This window comes from Catharus ustulatus, chromosome 2 (assembly GCF_009819885.2).
Source record: "Catharus ustulatus isolate bCatUst1 chromosome 2, bCatUst1.pri.v2, whole genome shotgun sequence".
Taxonomy (NCBI): domain Eukaryota; kingdom Metazoa; phylum Chordata; class Aves; order Passeriformes; family Turdidae; genus Catharus; species Catharus ustulatus.
In genome coordinates, this window is record NC_046222.1 from 32,586,139 (window position 1) to 32,606,320 (window position 20,182).

At 44.0% G+C, this 20,182-nt stretch overlaps 1 protein-coding gene across 3 annotated transcripts in view; it reads right to left on the reverse strand.

Annotated features, from left to right (window-relative positions):
* Nucleotides 1–17,213, reverse strand: part of PAK1 (p21 (RAC1) activated kinase 1) — a 77,429-nt gene extending 60,216 nt beyond the window's left edge. For 2 of the 3 annotated variants that reach the window (XM_033053079.2, XM_033053076.2), the window contains exon 1: nucleotides 17,099–17,213. The gene's annotated coding sequence lies outside the window, so the exon portion shown is untranslated. Of the gene's footprint in view, nucleotides 1–16,444; nucleotides 16,481–17,098 lie in introns of those variants that run through there. The other variant, XM_033053077.1, reaches the window with a different exon arrangement.
* Between the last annotated feature and the right edge of the window lie 2,969 nt (nucleotides 17,214–20,182).

A 20,182-nucleotide genomic window follows, 5' to 3' on the forward strand; every position in this document is an offset into this window, starting at 1 on the left:
CCCTGCTAATTTTGAAATCAACTCTGGAGCAAGTCATGGAGCAGGGATCTGCTGCTGGAACAGGCTGCCAGGCAGAAGCTGCTGGGGCTGGCACCACACTCAGAATGGAAACAGCTCAGAGAGCAGGAGGCACTGCAGAGCTCTGCCATCATTATCCATCTTCTGTGCAACTTTTCCAATCAGGGACATTGGCACTGCTCACTCTCCTTTGCCTTTCCACCTGAATGAGCCTCAGATTTGTTCCTGGTTTAAACTACCAAGTGATTACAACACTTTACCCTACTCCCTATAGGGCACAAGTTGCATAAAGCAGAGATTTGGATCACTGCTTCTGGCACAGCTTACAGCTTTCTTGTTCCAACTACCTATGCTAGGAATGGAATTTTCATGTCACAGAATCAGAATCATTAAGGTTAGAAAAAAACCTTTAAAATCATCAAGTCCAACTATGAACTCAGCACCACCACCACATTCACCATTAAACCATGTCCTCAAGTGCCATATTCACGCATTTTCTGAACACTTTCAGGGATGGTGACTCCACCACTTTCCTAAGTGGTCTGTTCCAATGATTTACACCACCGTTGTGGAAAAAAATAAAATCCTAATATCTAATCTAAACTTCCACTGACATATCTTGAGGCCATTTCCAAGACGAAGGAAATGGTCAGGCCTCTTCTTCCGGAAAAACATTTCCCCATCAGACATTTCTCCACAGCTTCTGCACTCTGAGGTGCTTAAGGCCCTCAGCACATCCCCTCAGACTGACACTGACCTTGTTCTCCACTTCCCTCACCTCACACCAGGCTGAATCTGTTGACTTCCACTCAAAGCAGATGCTCCAACCTATGAACTCACCCCAAAGCAAAGCACATCCAAGTTGTGACATGACCATCACATTCCTTCCTCTCTAAAGTGCACTCATTTATGTTGCTCTGCTGAACAGCTGAAGGACATCTATTTCCACAGGCTTATCTTTGCCTCACCTCCTTGCTCATGTTTCCACCTTCCCCAGGAGATTGGTGGCAGATGCCCACCTGGGGCTGCAAAGCCCCAGCATCACCAGTCAATTCCCATCAATTTTAACACCTAAATGCTCTTCAGATCAATGGCATGAACTGCCACTTCAATGAAACATTAAGAGCTGAGCATCAAAACCCTCCTCTGATGCATGTAAGATTCTGATAAGAAAAGCCAAATTTCTAGACACTCTCTAAAGCCAGCTCTTGAGGCAGAAGCAGAAATAGAACAAAACCAACATTTCCTCACGCAGTGGCATAATGCCAAACATCTCTAGACTTTTGGCATCAGAAAAAATTGCTAGCTACCACCAGATTCAGCAGGAATCAAGCTGAAGGTCTCAGCTGTGCAGTCTATCAGAAGTTCAGCTTCTTCAACCACACTGAGGTTCTGACAACAGGATAGTAAAACTATCTCCAGTATGAGAGACTTTCTGAAAGGGATGCTTGCTTTAGTCACCACAAACAAGCAGCAGGTGCTAACAACATGCCAGGTTTGACTCAAACTTCATTAGCCTCTTTACAGAGTTTGTGGTTTGTTTTTCATGTTTCTCTTTGTGCACAGTGAAAGAGACCCTCTTTTATTTGTATGCCGTACTTCCAGTACAGTTTCAGCAACAGCTGAGTTTTAACACCTTTATCACTTCTTAAATAAACAAAAGGCCACACACACACCTTGGATTTTCCCTTTTTAATGGTACAGAAATATTTTACTCATCTGCTCCCTGTTCCTTTCAGGTTTTACAACACAGAACAAGTTTTAGCCAACAGCATTTGTGACTTCCAGCACCATTTATTTTCTTTCTCAAAGACTCAGAGTACCATCTTGACCCAATCCCATTAGCACTGCTATTAAATTAGCAGCTCAGCTGGCTAGTGGGGATCACATTTTGATCATAACAGGCACCCCTGTTGCAAGGAGATGGTAAACTAAGTGTTGCAATACAATATCCGGGCAACAGGCACTGCAGCAGGACACGGCTGACGGTCTTGGAAGCAGATGCACATCCCTGTAGTGGCCACTCCCACTACAGGCACAACAACCTCAAGCAGAGCTGCCACAGCCACCTCAGTATCTGCCCAGAATCACAAATTAGTGGCCCAAAATAAAGCTGTGAGGAGGCAGTGCCTCTGCTTGGTTCAATTCCTCTGGCTGTCAACCAGCTTGGAGCAAGTCCCACAGGTACAGAAAACCTAAGAGTTTGGAATCAGGCCTCCCATCGGTGAGGCAACCCGATTTCACTGGCATTTTCATCAATCCCTCAGGGCAGTTTTCACTCTCTCATGAGAATCTGGGATATAGTTATGTAAAACAGATTCCTCATCCTTAATTAAAATAAAGTTCACATGCACACCCTGCTGAAAGTAGCATTAAAAAATTACTTCTATGAGGAATAAGTCACTTATAATTAAAAAAAAAATCTCATTGTGCACACAAGGGAGTGTCAAACACTTGCCAGCCACCTGGATAATTGCTTCCTATGAAAAACTGCAGAGGAGAGCCCTGGGGAAAAGAAGTGTCATGCAGAGATTCTTGCAAAGGCAAGAGCCTTGCAAAGTGCAGGTGGGATTTGCCCTGCACAGGTGAATGAATGCCTGACAGCCTGTCACCAAATTCTACCTATTCTGAGGCTACAGTCACCAATTCTCCACTGCACTAGTTTGGTCTTCCACGTATTTTTAAATCAAAGCCCAACGTGTTTAATCAAAAGTTCTCTGGCTGTAAAAGCATGAGAACTGATGGTTCATATTAGCTTTACCTGCTGACTTTGATTTAAACCTGCGTTCCTTCCCTTCTTCCCATATGGAATAGGCTCAACTATTTTAGCTTCTTCTTAGAAGCAGCCCATTTCTTTGTCCTTTCTGCAATGCCACTGTGCTCTGCAAGAGATGTGGAGACCAGAACTGCACATCGCTCACAAGATACAGTGCATTGAGCATTCTTACCAAAGTCAAATGGTGTCATTCATCACTTTCCCAATGAGAATGGTGGCCTTTTGGTTGTTGCTGCAGTGATGTTTCCCTCTCCATCTTAAGATGTAAAATTGTCCCAAATTTTTTACTTCCTAATATCCATGTGGCTTTCAAACCATAAAAAACCTTTCATCCAAACTTACAGGAGCTTAAGGTGTTGATGGAAGTTTTCTGAAAATCCAGACACCTCATAATTCATTTACCCCTTCCTTATTAACACCCTACAGAACTTCACAGGATTGGACAACAGGGTTTTCATTTTCAGAAGCCACACCGATTTTCCCAACAGTTAACACTTCTCTGCATATTCAGAGATCCTTTCCATTCCTGGAAAGGAATTGTTGTGTTGTTCCCAGGATCCCCTCTAGAGCCTTTTTTATAGTTGGGAATCACACTGGCAGCTCCCTAGTCTTCTGGCACAGCGGCTGTAGTGATAAATTATACAGCTTGGCCAGCAGTTTGGCAGTTACACATTCAAGCTTCTCAGGACTCTTGAATGCCATCCAGCTCTGGTGGCTTATTAACATTTATCTATTTAGTCTGTTTTTTCCTTCAGTAACTACCTCAAATTAGTTTATCAATTAAAAGTGTACTTGACACAGAACATCCACAACACCTCCAGCAGTTAACACTCTATATTGTCTGCTAATGTTTTATCATCTTCATGTAGCTTCTTCCCACCTTTGACATAAGCACTCCCCAAGATACCTAAATGTTATTGCATTATATCCTTACCCATATAATATTTATGTCCTAGTGGATATAATAAGTGATGTCTTAATATCTCAGAAGCGCAGTCCCAAGACAGACAGTTTTTCCTACCTGGTGCCCCTCTCCTACCAACTTGTGCCCTGGAGCAGCTGTCACCCTGCTTTTCTCTCCTGGTGAAAGTTTCAGATACCACAGGAGATCAGTGAGATTAAACTGTGTCACCATGGCAGCCAGCTGTAAGGAAGCATGGAGATTCAAGCAATAACAACCCAGCTTTGGGACAGGAGCTATCGAGGCCTAAAGCAGTTTCCTAAAGCTCCTCCTGCCTGGGAAGGCCAGCACAAATGGAAAGCAGACTTTGCGTGACGTCTTTACATTTACAGATGCCAATCAATCAATCTGAGGTGCAAACAATTGCAGATTTTAGTGGTTTACCCTGACTGAAGTACTATAGCAGGTACCTTCCTTGCTACCACACAAAGTGTTTCTGTCCATTGCCAGCGCGTCCCTGTAACACTCACAAGGTTCTGTGAAAATTCTCCTTTTGGATGAGGCTGTGTGTGAAGCTACCTGCCTGCACAAGCACTTGCAGAGTAGAGACTCAGTTTCCTTCTTCCACACCCTCCATTCCTTGGCATTTATACCCTTCTGAAACCCATAGCAGCCCTGACCTCCTACTCATTTTATAAAAACTACACAAGAATACAGTTTTTATCTTCCTCTTGCGTCAACCCCTCCAACCCCAAAGTCACTTCTGTTGCTTTCCTTCAACTTCCTTCTGTTTATCTACTAGAAAGTAACAAAGATCAAAGGCACCATTACATCACAAAAAAAATCCCCCCACCATTCACACTGATTAGCAACATCAGACCCAATTTTCAGAAAGACATTTAAGAGTTTTTTAAAATACTTTACCAGCTTAGGTGCCAAATCCCAACAGTTTCCGAGGGAATCAGGCGCCCACGCGCTCTCTGGATTCCCACTAGATGCCTACCCACATCTTTCAGTACCTAACCACATGAAACACTACTTTTGTTCTCAAGGTTAGGCTCTCAAGTGCTGCTAAGACAGTCCCTGAATGTTCCCACTGAAACACACAGGCTACTGAGAGAGTTATGCCTCCTGGTTAGGGAGACAATAAAGAAAGAAAATGAAAATAAAAAGAAGGGAAGTGGGGGAAGATAACGGAAAAAAAAAAAAAAAAAGAAAAAACTCTCCAAAACTTTTGATTTTTGTTCTTCCATGCCAGGTAGATCTTAGCAAATACCTGCTGCACAGCTCCTGCCAGATGAAGGCTTTGTTTTCATCTTGGCTATGAATTCTGAGGCACAGATGTTTCTGTACATAATTGCAGGGTATTCAGAGATAAAATGACATTATGCTATATCAGAAATGTGTTTCCCTACTCCTCCTGTGCAGCTGCTTCTCTGTTTGCCCTTTACACCTATATCACAGAACTAAGCATATCATTTCTCCAGCACAGTTGTTTTATGCTCACTGTAAGCCTTTACTGGCAGTGTTTAGGTGGAAGGTGACAAGGAATCACTTCCATGAAAAATCCACCAAACATTTGTACAACTCCTACACTATAGCACTTTGGCTATGAAGGGGAGGACTGCAAGGTAGAAGGGGAACAGCAGAACAGTAGGATTATTTAATTTTGTGAGACTGGCTGCAGCATTAGCAACTTTACTCTGTCTCGGAGTAAAAATATAGTTCCAGCTGAAATCCAGAAGTTTGGGCCCAGCTTATAATCATTCTTTCAATTCTGAAAAACTTTTTAAGAATACATATAACACTTACATGACACAAGACACTATCCAGATAGGTGAGGGTAAAATCCCAAAATTGCTCTGCTAACAGAGCAAACTAACAACTAATTTATTACTTAGCACACTCTGCTAAAAAATGAGCCCACTAGGCAAAGCATGGAAGTCCCTATAGCATGGCAACGATTACAAGACTTATTCCTTCATACGGAATCAAAGCAGAATTCAGAGCAACAGAACAACGGGATAGGGAGAAATACATGATCCAGTGGTGATTTTTTGTGAGGGTCTTTCTCACAAAGACATTTATTAAAGACAGAGAACCAGTTAGAGAAGAGTCAAAATCAAAAGGCTGTGAAAATGGGGGCTGTTCAGCCTAAAGAAGAGAAGGCTCCCCCTTAAAGCCCCATCCAGTACCTAAAACGTGCTACAAGAAGGTTAGAGAGGAACTTCTGACAAGGTCACGAAGTGATAGGGCAAGGGTGGTGGGGGGTGGTCTTAAGCTGAAGGAGAGTAGGTTTATGTTAGCTATTAGGAAGAAATTCTTTACTATAAACACAGCGAGGCACTGGCCCAAGGTTGCCCGGAGAAGCTGTGGATGCCTCATCCCTGGAACTGTTCAAGAGCAGGCTGGATGGGGTTTTGAGTAACCTGTTCTAGTAGGCTCCTTGCCTATGGCAGGTGGGCTGAAACCAGATGATCTTTAAGGTCATTCCAACCCAAATGATTCTATGATTCTATAAAATCCATTCTGCACTAAGGACTTTCAGATTTGCTGCATAAGCAGGTCCCACAGGAGCTGACTGGGCAGGTACTAGAGGTTCAGAGAGCTTGGGTACAGAGGGATATAGGAACAAAATAAGCAAAATAAAAAGCTGTATACAGCAGGTATCACAATGACAGAGTAAAAAGGCACTTACTTGAGCGTCAGTTCCGAGGAGCTGCTAGATCTCACTGTTTGTCTTACAGACCTTACTTCCAGCTCTCAGACCTGCAAGCTGCTCAGGGATCTTTAATAGTACACCACAGCTACAGTCACTCACACTGCTTTGCAAAGTTTCCTGCCAGGTCAGCTCACAGCCAAGTGCTGAAAGGGAAAAGCACCTTTGCCTTTGGATGGCTGTGTGCCAGGATGAGCTCAGCTGTGTCAAGCTTCATCCTCCGATCTCCGCTCCTAAGAAAGTCAAGTGAAGAGCACACTCTCAGCAGGTGGAGAGAGATCCCTCCTGTCCTTTCATCATGCACTCAGCCTCCAAGAAAATGCAAGTTCAGAATTATACTTTTAATGTTAATTTTGAGTTGACCACATCAAAAGGAAAACAGCTGCCAACGGCTACATCCTTGCTTTGTAGTTTGGGGGAGGAGGGCAGTGCAAGCTGATTTTGAGAAAAAAAGCAAAACACAAGCTGCTCATGTGCTAGTCAAGAAGAATCTTAAGTCAACCACACTCTCCTCCAAAATTTGTAGTTAATTCATTAGGAATTTAGAGCCCTCACAGAGGGAGTTTCTATGCTGAAACTAGCACTAGGTTATGCTTTATAGAGAACCCTTTTTCCCAGCTCACCCTATTCATACCCCAGTGAAAAGAAAAACAAAACTCACAAGAGGCATATTACAGAAGGGAAGCACATGAATTCATGAGAAAGGAGATTCAGAGACAGAGATCAGGCATTCTCACTGTCTTAGATTTCAGATGATTTACCTACAGTTACAGGAGGTGCAGATGGAACAGGATCTCAAGCCTTCAGAAACAAACACAGTTACACCACACATTGGATGAGATCACCTTGTTGAAGTCACTGCTCCTCAATACTGAGCCAAAATAACAGGGTGGGATTCAAAAGCAACATCATCAGAAACACAAAGCATCCACTGTAATACTAAATTTAAAGCAGGTATGATGTAAAAAGCAGAAAGCCACTTGCTGCTCGAGCGAGATACTTTTCATCTTCATGACATCTTAAACTGCACATTTACACATTTAATGCTGCCATATCATCATGTGATGAAATGTTTTTGAAACAAACAAAAAAAAGCCCACACAAACACTGTTGGTGGTATTTGGACTAGGTCCCAGGATGAGTAAGTATTGGATCAGAAGGCAGGAAGGGCTCCTGCAGGATGTACCTAGTGTTAGAAAGAATTGGCTCATAAAAAACACAAAGGTCACCTAGAATAAAACTGATTATGTGAATTAAACAAAGAAAAAAAATGATCCTGGTGATCATCTAATGAACTGCAGGAGATAAAGGAAATCAAGCTGAGAGCATTTTGACATTAGCATTTTTCTAAAGTAGCAACTTTAAAAGAAGCCTTTGTCTGCAAGAAAAGACATTTTTGGTTGGACAAAGCAAATGACTAAATTCTTACAATCTTTTACAGTTCATCACTGCTGAGTGTTTTCTTTTGCAGCTCAAGGACTTGTTTCAGAGACACACTGAACAAATGAAAAGCTGGCATTCTGAAGTCTACAAGGTAGTGTGATTTCTGATCTATCCTTGCAGGCTCCTCCTGCCCTGCACCTCCAAATCCCCTCTTCACTGAGTAAATTGGAAACAAGCTTGGGAGGGGGGACTGCTGGTATGAGCTGGCAGGACACTGTTTCAGCAAGTAGAACTTTGATGTGAAAGCCAAAAGCCCTACTATGACAGTGCAGTGAGTCACTCGATGACAAGTCACGGAGGCATTTAGAGAAGGGTTTTGAACTCTAACAAGTGACACTGTTTTGCCTCCTCTAACGGAAGGATGTGCCTTTATTGAACCTGGAATCCAAACACTGCCTGTGACCATCTGCCTCCATCCAAAGACAGCCTACAGAGAGGAATACACTGCTGCCTATTTTCTGTCTTGCAGGAGAGCCCTGAAGGAATCTAGAGTTGTTTGCTCTCTCTTCTTGAATCACGTCCTGCTTTTGTCATTTCCAGCCCTACTCTTACCCCCTCAGTCTCTCTAATGAAATCTAAAGATTTAAATATTTCCATGTATCACCAAAACTACCTGCTTGATAGAGGAAGATAATGGGTTTCTTCCCTTATCCAGTCTTCATCCTCCTCCCAAGCCTTACTGGGATGGAGGACTAAATATTTTACCTCCCTGCTGCTCATCTGTGCTTGCCCAGTATCTTCAGGATCACAGAAGTATGAGCAATCCGTTTCTCATCAGTCTTAGGAGTGGCGAGGGAAAGTAAAGACAGGCAGGAGACGAACAAGGTTTCTGTAGAAAGGCAAAAGGAAAACCAACAAACTAACAAACAATGTTTTAAGAGATAAGGAATGGAAGCAGAGAAAAGAAACCAAATAGGAAGAATACAAAAGCTAGTTCCCCCATACACACTGCAAGTTAAGTTCAGTATTGTTGTCAGGGCTCCTAGAAATGGCAGGAGAAACAAGTCTGACACACTGGAGGCTACAGCTCCAGATAAAATGTCAGTTTAATTTTATTCATAGTCTTTAAAATCTGGTTTAGGAACATATGCAAAGGAATTAAAGCAGGCCTGGAAAAGTACTTCCAGCCTCACTTCTTCAGAGTCTTTTGGCAGTGGCCTGGCAGTGGATGAGACTCCTGCTGATTGCCATGAATATGGTACAGCCTTTTTTCTCATTCTCTCTGCTATCGAGGGAGTAAAAATTGCACAGAAGAATTTATAGCACACACAACTGTAACAGACTGCAATTTTTCCCAGACACCTTATTACCAAGACATATAGGGTGATGCAACAATAAGAAATTTGATGAGCCAGAAATTAAAATGCTGATTTTTATATTAGATCAAGATAATGTGAGACCATACTTGTTGCTGGTGCTGCACTTTCCTCTCCTTCCTTCCCTCACAACTTCTCTGGCTTTCTGTAAGGCTACTCAGTGAAGACTTCAGTGATTTTGGAGAATTAAGTTATAATGCTCATAACTCACTGTTAAGAGGTAGTACATACCGTCACTTCCTCACCCAAAATTAGGAACTGGAGGCTCAAACCAAAGTTTCAGTGTGCGCAAATCTCTTTACTTAAGTCTTCCAGGCACATTTGGATCAAATTCTGTCATTTCTCTCTACAGATAGAAGGATAGGAGTGGGAGAAGTCTCTTTTATATGCCACATATTTTTGCATAGCTTTTACATCTCCAGAATCTTGGAGTTTAACAGAAAGTATCAAGCACCTTAACACACACCCACACCTGCATACATTTTACCAAAGAACCTTACCAATGACCTTGATTATCAGAAAGGGGATGGTTTTGATGATGGACTATGTGGTGTTATCACGATTTCATTTCTGGGTCTCTCCTTTGAGTTCAGCTCCCAAAGCTCTTTTGTTATTACCTGTGATCTGCTGTGATCATGAGACCAGCGAAGCAACAGTGGAAGTGAACACACATCTTATTCCAAAGTGGGGATGAAGATAAGCACAATGGCAGGGTAAAATAGGGATGGGAACTATAAGCTTGTGGTTAACATTTTGTGGTTAAACAGGAAAACTAGCTCTCCTGGGCAATGTGGCAAAAAGATTCAATCAAACATCTGCAGAAAAAATGAAGTAGCAATGACCACATCCATGAGAAGTGTCATCCACTTAGCAATCATTACAGGATCTTAGTTCTATTACTCCATCTTCCTCCAGCCTTTCTCTTGCATGGAAACTGAGTATTCCTAGAGGAATTTCTCATTTCAGCAAGAATTGCCCTGAGTCAGATGGCTTGAACCCTCTCAAGCAAAGTCTTTATTAAAGATACTATTAAAAAAAAAACCAACCACAAAACTTAGTAAAGCTAGAAATTCACACTGGAAATCCAGTTATAAGCCATTTAATGTTTCATAAGGCAAATAGATCTGTAGCTTTAAAAATTGCATTTATGCACTAGGGAGGCAATATACATATTTCTGAAGAATTGGGAGAAATTTGACTCTTTCTCTTTTAGGAACAACATGCCCTTTCACATACTTGCTCCTTGAGTTCCTGAGCTTGAATCAAAGAGTTTTCCCCTCTGTCTACTGTATTTTGAGACAGATTTGACTGATTTGCTAAAATTGGCTAGTATGTGAATATCTGCCATTTTGTTTTTGACCCTACCTAAAACAACATTAGCCCAATTATACACTAATTTGGATCACTCTCAATAAAAGAAACTTTTAATTACTATCTTCCAGTCTATTAAAAACAGTGCCCTACCAAAAACAATGCTTTACCAAATAAAACACTGACGTACTTGGGCTATATTAAAAATTAACACATTCTGTGGTTTGCAGAGGAAAATGACATTAAAATTTGTCTTGTGTGAGGTATTCCTGAAAGTTTAAGGACATATAAATTGTTCTATTTCCAGAAGAACTGCAAAATGTAATGGGTCTTCCATAATTGAGTGTCTTATTCATTTTAATGAGCTAATCAATACTGCATTTCAAATCCTGATGTGCCCCTTTGCTGCTAATCCCTCTTTGTGCTTTGCACTCCCTGGTCTTTGCAGTTGTCACCTGACAAATCTACCTTCTCTTGTGAAGGGACACAGGAGTTCAGGTTCAGGTGACCAGTTTAATGAGCAAGAAAAGCAGATACATTATGAGCCTGGCCTCATTTTTTTCCCTTCTCTACCTTGACACATGTGGGCATTAGAGAGCTCCATAACAGCCTAAAACACCTCATGCAGGTAAGCACCAGGCCTTGAACTGAATGAATCAAACAGCTTCAATAGTATGCAGAGAATTGGGAAAGAGGGGTTGGAATATCCCTCCCTTCTGCTGCTGAAGGAAATGAGCCTTTGCTTCACCCCTGAACTCTGAAAGCATACGAATTCCACATTCAGTTGTGACTTCCAGCCTCTTGATTGAAATAAAGCATTCTTGAAATACCTACTAAAGGCAAATCATAGAATCATCCTAGCACAAAGCTTTCAAGTTGAACTTGTTGGCAAAACTGCATAATGTTTACTTACAGATAGCTGGGGAAATTAAATACAAGGCTTACCAAAGGAATCACTTCTCTACACTTTCCACAGAAGAGACTGGGCTAAGAGGCCAAGCCACTCTTATTTTAGGATCAGCATAGAATGTGCACTTGGGAATATGTAGGTATAAATAACAATCTCTCTTGTAATTTCTTTATGCTAAATAAGCGACAAGGTATTTTGCATTACACTATATGCAAAAGACAAAAAAAACCCAAAAAACCACACAATGCAAGCCACTGGTTCAAATAAAAATATTTCTCACTCCAGCTCTTACTTTATGAATAGAACATCAGCCCTGAGAAACTGGCTTTGCCTTGTAATGGAAGCATCGTCTAAAATACTGGTGTGCCACTGCAGTCATTAAGAAGGGTGATAGTTCAAAGCCCCACTGATGCTTAGAGAAAGTAACTCAAAGCAGTGCTGTGACCTTAGCAAGCCAGGCTTTCAAAATGTGTCTGTACCTTTTGTATTTGAGTTTCTTTCTCTTTGCTGCCATCTGGAAAGTCATCAAATGCCATCAGCAGTAAACCATGGACAGACACTGTAACTACCTGCAGCAAGCTCACAAGGGTAGGAAACAAAGCCTTAACGTAAACTTGGAAGACTTCTCAAATCCCAAAACACTCACAGTTTGAATAACAATTATTTTCCTCCCCCATTTCCACTTTAGATTACAGGTGGACAGACTATGGAAAAAGAAGAAAGAAAAGGCACGACACAGGTCTTTATGCCCACCTGCCTGCAGCACCTGCTCCCCACTTGACTGCCTCTCAGCCCCACAGCTAAAGGCCCACTGAGATCTAGGAACTGTTTGCAGCTAGGTGTCATATGCTTCAAGGCATAATATATTTTATTAATATAATATTCACAATATATTTGGTGCACTGTCTCTCTCAAATGGTAGTTGGTATCACAAAGGGCTACTTTGGTAGAAATTATTTCTTTCCAGAAAGTACATTTGGTTACTACTTCTGCAGTCTTATGATTTAGCCAAACTTTCACAAATTAGGACTTTTTCTTTTACAGTAGTCACCTTTTTCTCTTCTCTTGTTTAAACCTAAGACGGTACAAGGTTGCCTGACTCAGCACCACTTCTGACTTTTGACAGGAAGTAAGAAACAGAAAGGCTTGAACGCAGTCACACCAGTTTAGGAGTAAAACAAACTAGCTATATGGCAGGTCTAAAGAGTACAGATTGCAAGAAGGAAAGAAACTATGGAGAGGAAGTTACTGTTTAACCTGCATCTCAGGCTACACACAAGAGATTGTGTATGAGTGGAAGCCGGAACACTTGGATTGCCAGCCTGAAAACGTGTATTAGTACACAAACCGGAACTGAATACTTGGACTTTTTCTTTAGATTCCCCTAGAAATCCACTTCTCGGATGGCTTTTGTTATTGTTGTGTTTTGTCTTCCCCCATCCCAACAAAAAAAAAATGCTAAAATGAAGAGAAAGGGTGAAAGCCAGACTGCAACAGTGTTTTCGCAGATGAATTTGTTAGCTATGCTGCCTGCCTACATCCCCATGGTAAGAGGAGCAGGAAAACTCCTCTCATCTGCTCCAACATACAACACAACACAGGGGAGACAGAGGAGACCACAAGAATAATCAGCATTTTTAGAGTGCCATTCTCTGACCTATTTTAAAAATACCTGTAGGTAGGTGTACCTGTGACACAAGGCACATCCTAAAAGGGCCTCCAATTTATCTCTGTAGACCATACTGGGAGCCTGGGGAGACATGTTCATCTCAGAGCAACCATGTTTTGAGCCTGGAGCATCCATGTTTTCATCAAATGGATCCCATGAAGGGCCCTGAAATTGTGACATGCATCCCAGTGTCATTTGCCAAAAAGAAGACAGACCGTGGAAGGACCCAAAGACATCCACAGCTCTGAGGATGTGCCTGAGGTGGACGGGACACAAGTCAGCTCCCTTTCCTGCACAAAGCCGGGAGCAGTCACCACCACTGAGTACTACCCCTCACAGCCACAACATCCACATCTGCACGTGCTGTGCCCAGCTGTATGCAAGTGCAGGAATTTCAAGCCTGAACTTCAGTTTGCATAAAAAAACCTGATTAATACAAACAGCATCAGGTACTTTTAACCTATTCATTCTCAAAGAGCATCATGTGCCTTAATCTCAGATGGGAAGAACTGACCATTGACTTCTGTGCTACATCACTGAGCACTGGTTGACAGTCCCAGTTCTGCTGCCACCAAGGGGAAAGAACTCAGCCATTCCCATCTCTGGGAACAGGAGTGCCAAGCAGCTCCTCCCACGTGAGAGCTGCGCAAGTGCATAAGAAGAGTCACCCACTGGACTGTTTTCTCCATAAGAGTAAGCCCTCAGCATCAAGCAGAACATGCTGACATTGCCCCCAATTCCTATACAAGCCAAGACATCAGGCTGAGAAAATTAGTTCAGCTCATTGCCAAGTATAGAAAAACACTTTTTGACACAATACAGTTCTGGCACACAGTATTATTTTCCCTTCCCATAGAGGTAAAAAGCCAACAGTAGGCATTCTTGTACCTGTCAGAGGGCTAATGGCTGACCATGCTTCTAAGAAATGTCTGATTTTCAGTTGTCTGGTTTCCGTTGTGTCTTGCACATCCTCACCAAGACTGGTCAGTTCCTTTACAAAGTCTATTCGCTTCTGTTATCTGCTGTTGACAGGATGAACTGTGAAACCAGAACACTCTGAGGGTGGAGCTCTGCATCATCTCAACTGAGGAAAGTTTATTTCAGCTCTAGGTTCTTCTGCACACTCTTAAGCATATAAGGAAATTGGACCATAGCAACAAGCTTTTGAAATTACAAAACTTCCCACACCAAGGAAGTGAGACAGGTGCACAAAAGGGAAAAAGAAGGAAAGAAGCCATATTGCAGCTCACATTTATAAAAAGACAAAATACTAGTCAGCAAACTGGTGAAATTCACGATTGGAATAGAAACTGAGAGAAAAGTTCTCCCTTCAGAGACCTGGAAAAGGATAATAAAACAGTTCTTTGACCTCTCAAGCAAAGAGAGCTAGCATCAGTTTCAATCCACTGCAAGCAAGGCAGTCAGAAACACAATAAACAAGCAATACATTTTCACTTGTGGCAGTTTTACTGGACTTGTCACATATTTCTTCCAATATCCCCATGAAGCACAGAAAACCATGAATTAAAAGCATCACTTTTCCCTATTCTTTTTTTTCTGAGCAACATCCAGAGTACACAGTATTCCTCAAAAAGCAGTAAAAGCATTCTTGCTGTCATGTTACAAGAGTATTTTCCTCTTCAGGTTTTATTTTTTACTTTAATTTCCAAATCAAAGAATAGTAGTTATATCATCCCGTTTAAAGATGCGGGTCCTTCCCCACAAGACTCAAAAAAGGCTAAAAAAATCACCTGGTGTCTTATTGTCCAGTCCTAGACTCCAGCTTTGTTACAGAGTACAGTTGAGAACAAATTCTGTTCTATGGCACAAGACAAGCAATCCAGAGTTAAACAGAATCAGTATTAAGACATATTCAAATTCCCACCATACCTTCTGTGCAGAGATGAGCTTCACTGCTCTGACTTACCCACAAAAAAATGCACAGGGAAAAGCAATTTCCAAGCATCCAGCGGACACACAGGCAAACTGTTCCACAAGGAGGAGTTTTTCCAGCCTACCCTATAAAGCTGAGAGCAAGATCAGCACACCCACCCCTAAGAGATATTGGAGCAGCAGACAGGAAGATGCTTCCTGCTTTGCCAGGTAACATGCGCAGCACTGGGAAAGGCCAGGTATGGAGAAGGGAGGTTCAGTACAAGGCATCCATAAGCCACTGGGCAAAGAGTAATTACGAGCAAAGAAAACAAACATTCTTCCGTCTGTGCCCGACACAGCCATTTCACCCAGCTGCAATACCTGCTTTCACTTTGAAAAGGAACAGCTTGGCTAACTGAACAGCTTTTATGGCTACTCTTACACACACACGTTTCTCATACATAATCACCACAAAGTACACGCCTTACAGCCAGTCCCAAGCAAGACCGAGGTTTTGACACCTATTTATAAATCTTGCTCCTGAAGAAAAAACTCCTGGAGGCAATGTCGGAATAAGAATCAAGTAATGCTCAGCAGGAGCGGATGCACCGTGACACACATACGGACAGAGCCAGCTATTCCCAACAATCATGAATTTTAAGCCCTCCGAATAACAAAAGCAGCAAGACCAGGGATTGCCGGCATGGGAGAGCTGTGGATGGGGGTATTCCCATGCACAGCAGAAGACAGAAACGCTACTGCCTCTGAAGTCTCGTCCTGCTGGTGCTGCCTCCTCCTTCGAGCTCCCAGGTGCATTCAAGAGCACCCAGGGGTGCCACCCATCTCCGATGTCCCTTCACTGCTACCCACTCCCCAGACAGAAGCCCCTGCTTTGAAGGAGTCTGGACTGGAGACCACCTGACGTTCCCTCCAATCTGAATTATGCCACGATCCCAAAGTTCAGCTTTGCCTTTAGGTACTTGAGTAGCAAAAAGCCACGGTTTCGTACGCACACGCGGGCGGAGGGGTTAAAACACAAGCTCCCACCTCTCCATCCCTCCTTCACCAGCCACACAAAGCCCGAGGCTTCATCACCCCATCGCCCAGCACGGGTCCAGCGCCTCAATTCTTTGTGTTTGCCCAAAGTGCCCGCCCCTCCAGCCGAAGCCAGGCAAAAACTGCGGGCTGAGCCCCGATTCTACCCCAACCTCTGCGCCGGGACCCCAAGCGTGCGGCCCCGAAGGGCTCCTCGCTCGCAAAGCCCCCGGGGGCTGAGAACAACTCCCTTTGTTAAATGAATGAGCCGGGGAGGCAGGAGCGGGGAGACGGGAGGAGGAAGTCAGGAGGGAGAAGGCAGGCTCACCACCCTCTTCTAAAAGAAAATTTCGAAAGAAGGCATGAAGAGAAAGACTGAAGAAGAACGCACCCGTCCGCCCAACCCCTGCGCAAACTTCCCAGCTGCGAAACAAGCGAGGAAATCCCCTTCCCCGGCGCGGCGGCACTCACCTTCCGCCCGCCGCAAGGTGCTGCCCGCCCGGCTCTCCCCGCCCGGCCCGCTGCCCACACCGCCCCTATTGTCGACCCGGCGCCGCCCCGCTCCCTGCCCGCCTTGCCGCGGCCATTGGCTCCGGGGGGCCCGCCCCGCAGCCGCCCTGCCAACAAGGTGGGCAGCCGGGCCCGCCGGGGCGGGGAGCGGGGCGGGGAAGGGAAGGGGTAAGGGACAGGGCACAAGGGATAAGGGGCAGGTCCTTCCCACCGCGCTCGGCGGCGGCCGGGCCGTGGCATCGCAGCCCGGTGGCCGCGGTGGAAAGTTTTTTTGGGAGGGGGTGGTACCTTCCCGGCGCGGCAGGTCGGGACCCAGAGCGGGCTCGGCGCTGCCTCGGGCCGTGCTCCGGCCGTGCTCCGCAGGGCAGCGGGCGGGAGCGGCGCTGCCCGCCTGGGACGCTGGAGGCTTTGGCGGTCGGCGGAGCTGCCGCGCGGAGCGGATCCCGGCAGTCGCACCCTGGCTGCGAGGGCTTTATTCCTGCTGCCCGTATCGCGCTGCGCTATCGCGGAGCCGGCTCCATTGTGCCGAGGACTGCGTGCGTGCAGAGCCAAAAAAGGCAAGAATAAAATGGGCTCTGCCCTGCTGCTGTGTTGCACAAGCCGAGGCGTCTATACCTTATATTGCCGGGATCCGGGTGTTCCCTCTCTCCCCGTGATCCAATGCTTGCTGGAAACTTGTCACCCTAGTTAACAGGAGTTTTCGGCTCAGCGCTTGTGCTGTGCCTGGAGAGAAAAAGAGGAGGGGTTTGCACGTAGAGCACAGAGCTCTCGAGAAGAGAGCACGGCCGTGCTGAGCTGTCCTGGGGCGTGCTCTCTAGAGGTACGAAGGTGAAGTGCTGAAGTGAAGTAGGTAGATACAGGCAAAAGGGAGACAAGCTTTACATGCCCCTACACACGACAGATTAAGACAGCGCTGCCACTGTCTCGCCCTTCCCCCTTGTACCACCGTTTATCAGTTCCCGTGATAAGTTTGTTCGGGAGCTAAACCAGCAGAAAATTAACATCGCAAAAGTAAACAAATGGAGGGAGCGAGAATTCGAGTCTGGGACTGATAGAGAGAGTGGGAATGCCACAGAGCTGATTTCAGTCAGCTGAACCTGCTGTGGAATTGCACACTTCGAAGCACTTTCCTCTGTAGGATACATTTAATATTGGATTCAAATCCACGCACGCAGGCAGATTGCATGAGCTGCCTCAAGCACCGTCTGGCCGTAGTCTGGTTGCAGCATAAAGGTTTTTATGTAGTTCAGGGTAATATGTATCAGTCACATCACTTGAAAGACAGGATCAGACTGTTTCAAGAATCCCAGAGATACCTAGGAGCTTACAGTATTGCGGCTGGGGGGGAGGAACTGAGGCAAAAACCATGCAGCTTAAATGCTGGATCGGTAAAGAGGGCTCCATCAAAGCTGGAGTTAAAACCCAAGAGTTACCCTTTGGCCCTGAACTGAGAGCTGATGAGTGACTTCCTTTTGTGCCATGTTTGAAATCCCAAAGCCTTTTCAGAAACATGGATGAACCCTGACAATTTTAAAAAATAAATTTTGAAGCCAGGCAAGAGAACAGCCCAAAATACTCCATAAACATGCCTGTTTGACAAGGCTTTTTACCTAATACATTCACTCAACCTCACGGAGAGTGGATAACTCAGGTAGTTGCAGTGGTTGACCTAAGTGGTCCATAGATACCTGGTGTACTGCACTCTGCTGAGCCCTGGTGAGGTCCATCTGTAGTGCTGTGACCAGTGTCAGGCTCCTCAGTCCAAGAGAGGCATGAGGCTCCTGGAGTGGGTTGTGTAACTACAGAGTTTGCCCAAAGAGCTACAAATATGATGAGGGGACAGGAGCATCTCTGTCGTGAGGAAAGGCTGAGGGAGTTGGGCATGTTCAGCCTTGAGAAGAGACAACTGAGAGGGGACAATCAATACACAGGTTAACTCACTTCAGAAATTCTCTCAATTAATCCTTTGTATATTTGCTGCCAAGGGATCTCACCAAAACTTTAAGAACACTTACATTTTGCTATTTTCCTACTCTGTAGTAATATGCAATCCTAATGAGATATCCAGGAATTACAATACTTAGAGTTTTCTGAATTTACCCAAAGTTCAAGGCCCTTTTATCTGATACTATTGCTGGATATTTCAGAGGGAGTTCCTAAATGAAAGGAGGAAGATGTCCATGAACAGCATAAGAATAGGATAGAAAGCTACCACTGCAAACCAGAATCTGGTACTTGAGAAAGGAATGAGGGAAATGTAAATTATTTTATTTGCATTTCTAAGCACTCAGAGCTAAGTGTTCAGGGGTTTTCAGGGAAAGGATCCATCTTAGCTTGCATCCAGGTTAAAGTCAGATGGCCCTTTTCCAATATGGATGCAAAAGGGGATTTCTTACACCTCAGAAGGGTCTCCTGTGCTCTGTGGGACAAAGCCTGGCACCAGACCCCAGCCTCAAAGACCCACTCTGCTGAATAATCGATTTTACAGTGATCCCATAAGAACTGCATATTCCTCCCCTTCAGACACACAGCAGAACAAGCAGTACAGCTGCCATAGGGCACAGCCTGATGATTTCTTCTTTGTCAGCAGCACCAGTATCAATAGTTCTTACTCTGCTGTGCATCTCTGTTCTGAGCTACTCCCTGTACTGTGCCAACACAGCTATTTGTGCAGCTATGTAATGGAAGGGATCTGAGAACTGGTCCACCTAGAAGTTTTCCTAGGTGTTTTTAGCCAGATCAGATCCCTAAATGCCTTGGTTGACATGAGGATAACAAGAATAACAGGAGAATAACAAGAGCATGTGAAATCACAGGAGCTGAAGCTTAGCTGAGGGACAGTAACTTGTTAGGATATGCCTACTCAGTCACCTGCATTAACCTGTTCAATCATTTAATCTGCTCAAGCAAACAGAGCCAAATCGGACTGAGCCTACAAGGAAGAAACCAGAGTTCATTAATGACTTGAAAACTAATTACAGGTATCTAGGTCTTAGTAGCAGGGAAAGGAAAAAGACAAAAAGAAAAGTGGAGTCCTATAGTTATACAACACACAATTACAAAGTTCCTCAGCCACATATCTGACTGTGAAGATGCAGAAACAGCAAGCACCATCAAGCAAAACTGAAGGTGATGGTGGGTCAGCACACTACTGCTTGGAGGTTTCTCACCCAGTAAATCAGAAGTCAATCCAGCAAAGTCATAGTGGTGTGAAGTGAAGAAGACAGACCGTGATTTATCACTGCCCTACATATCATATAAGTTTGTACAGCTCTGCAAAATGTATGTAAAACACTTTCAAATCACAATTTCCTTTCCATTTTGTCCACATAATACAGTACACTAAAGCAGTGAGGAATGTGTTTCTGGACACAAATCTATGATGCATAAATGTTTTTACTAAACAAACACATAAAAGCATGACAGCAACAATCTTTCATTTCCTCAGTAAGTTTTACTGCCAGAAAAGCAAAGGAAAAATAATAATAATAAAAAAAAAAAACCAAAAAAAAACAGAACACCTGACTAGCACAGAGCAGCATCTGGTTCCTATCTTATATATCCTGATGTTAGATGGTATGTAATATCCATCACAACAGAAGTTAAAATCATTTCCAAAATGTATACAAACAGCACATTACCTCTGACGCATGTTTAACATGGTCATGCACCTCCTACTATCCTGGAGAAAGGTTTGCT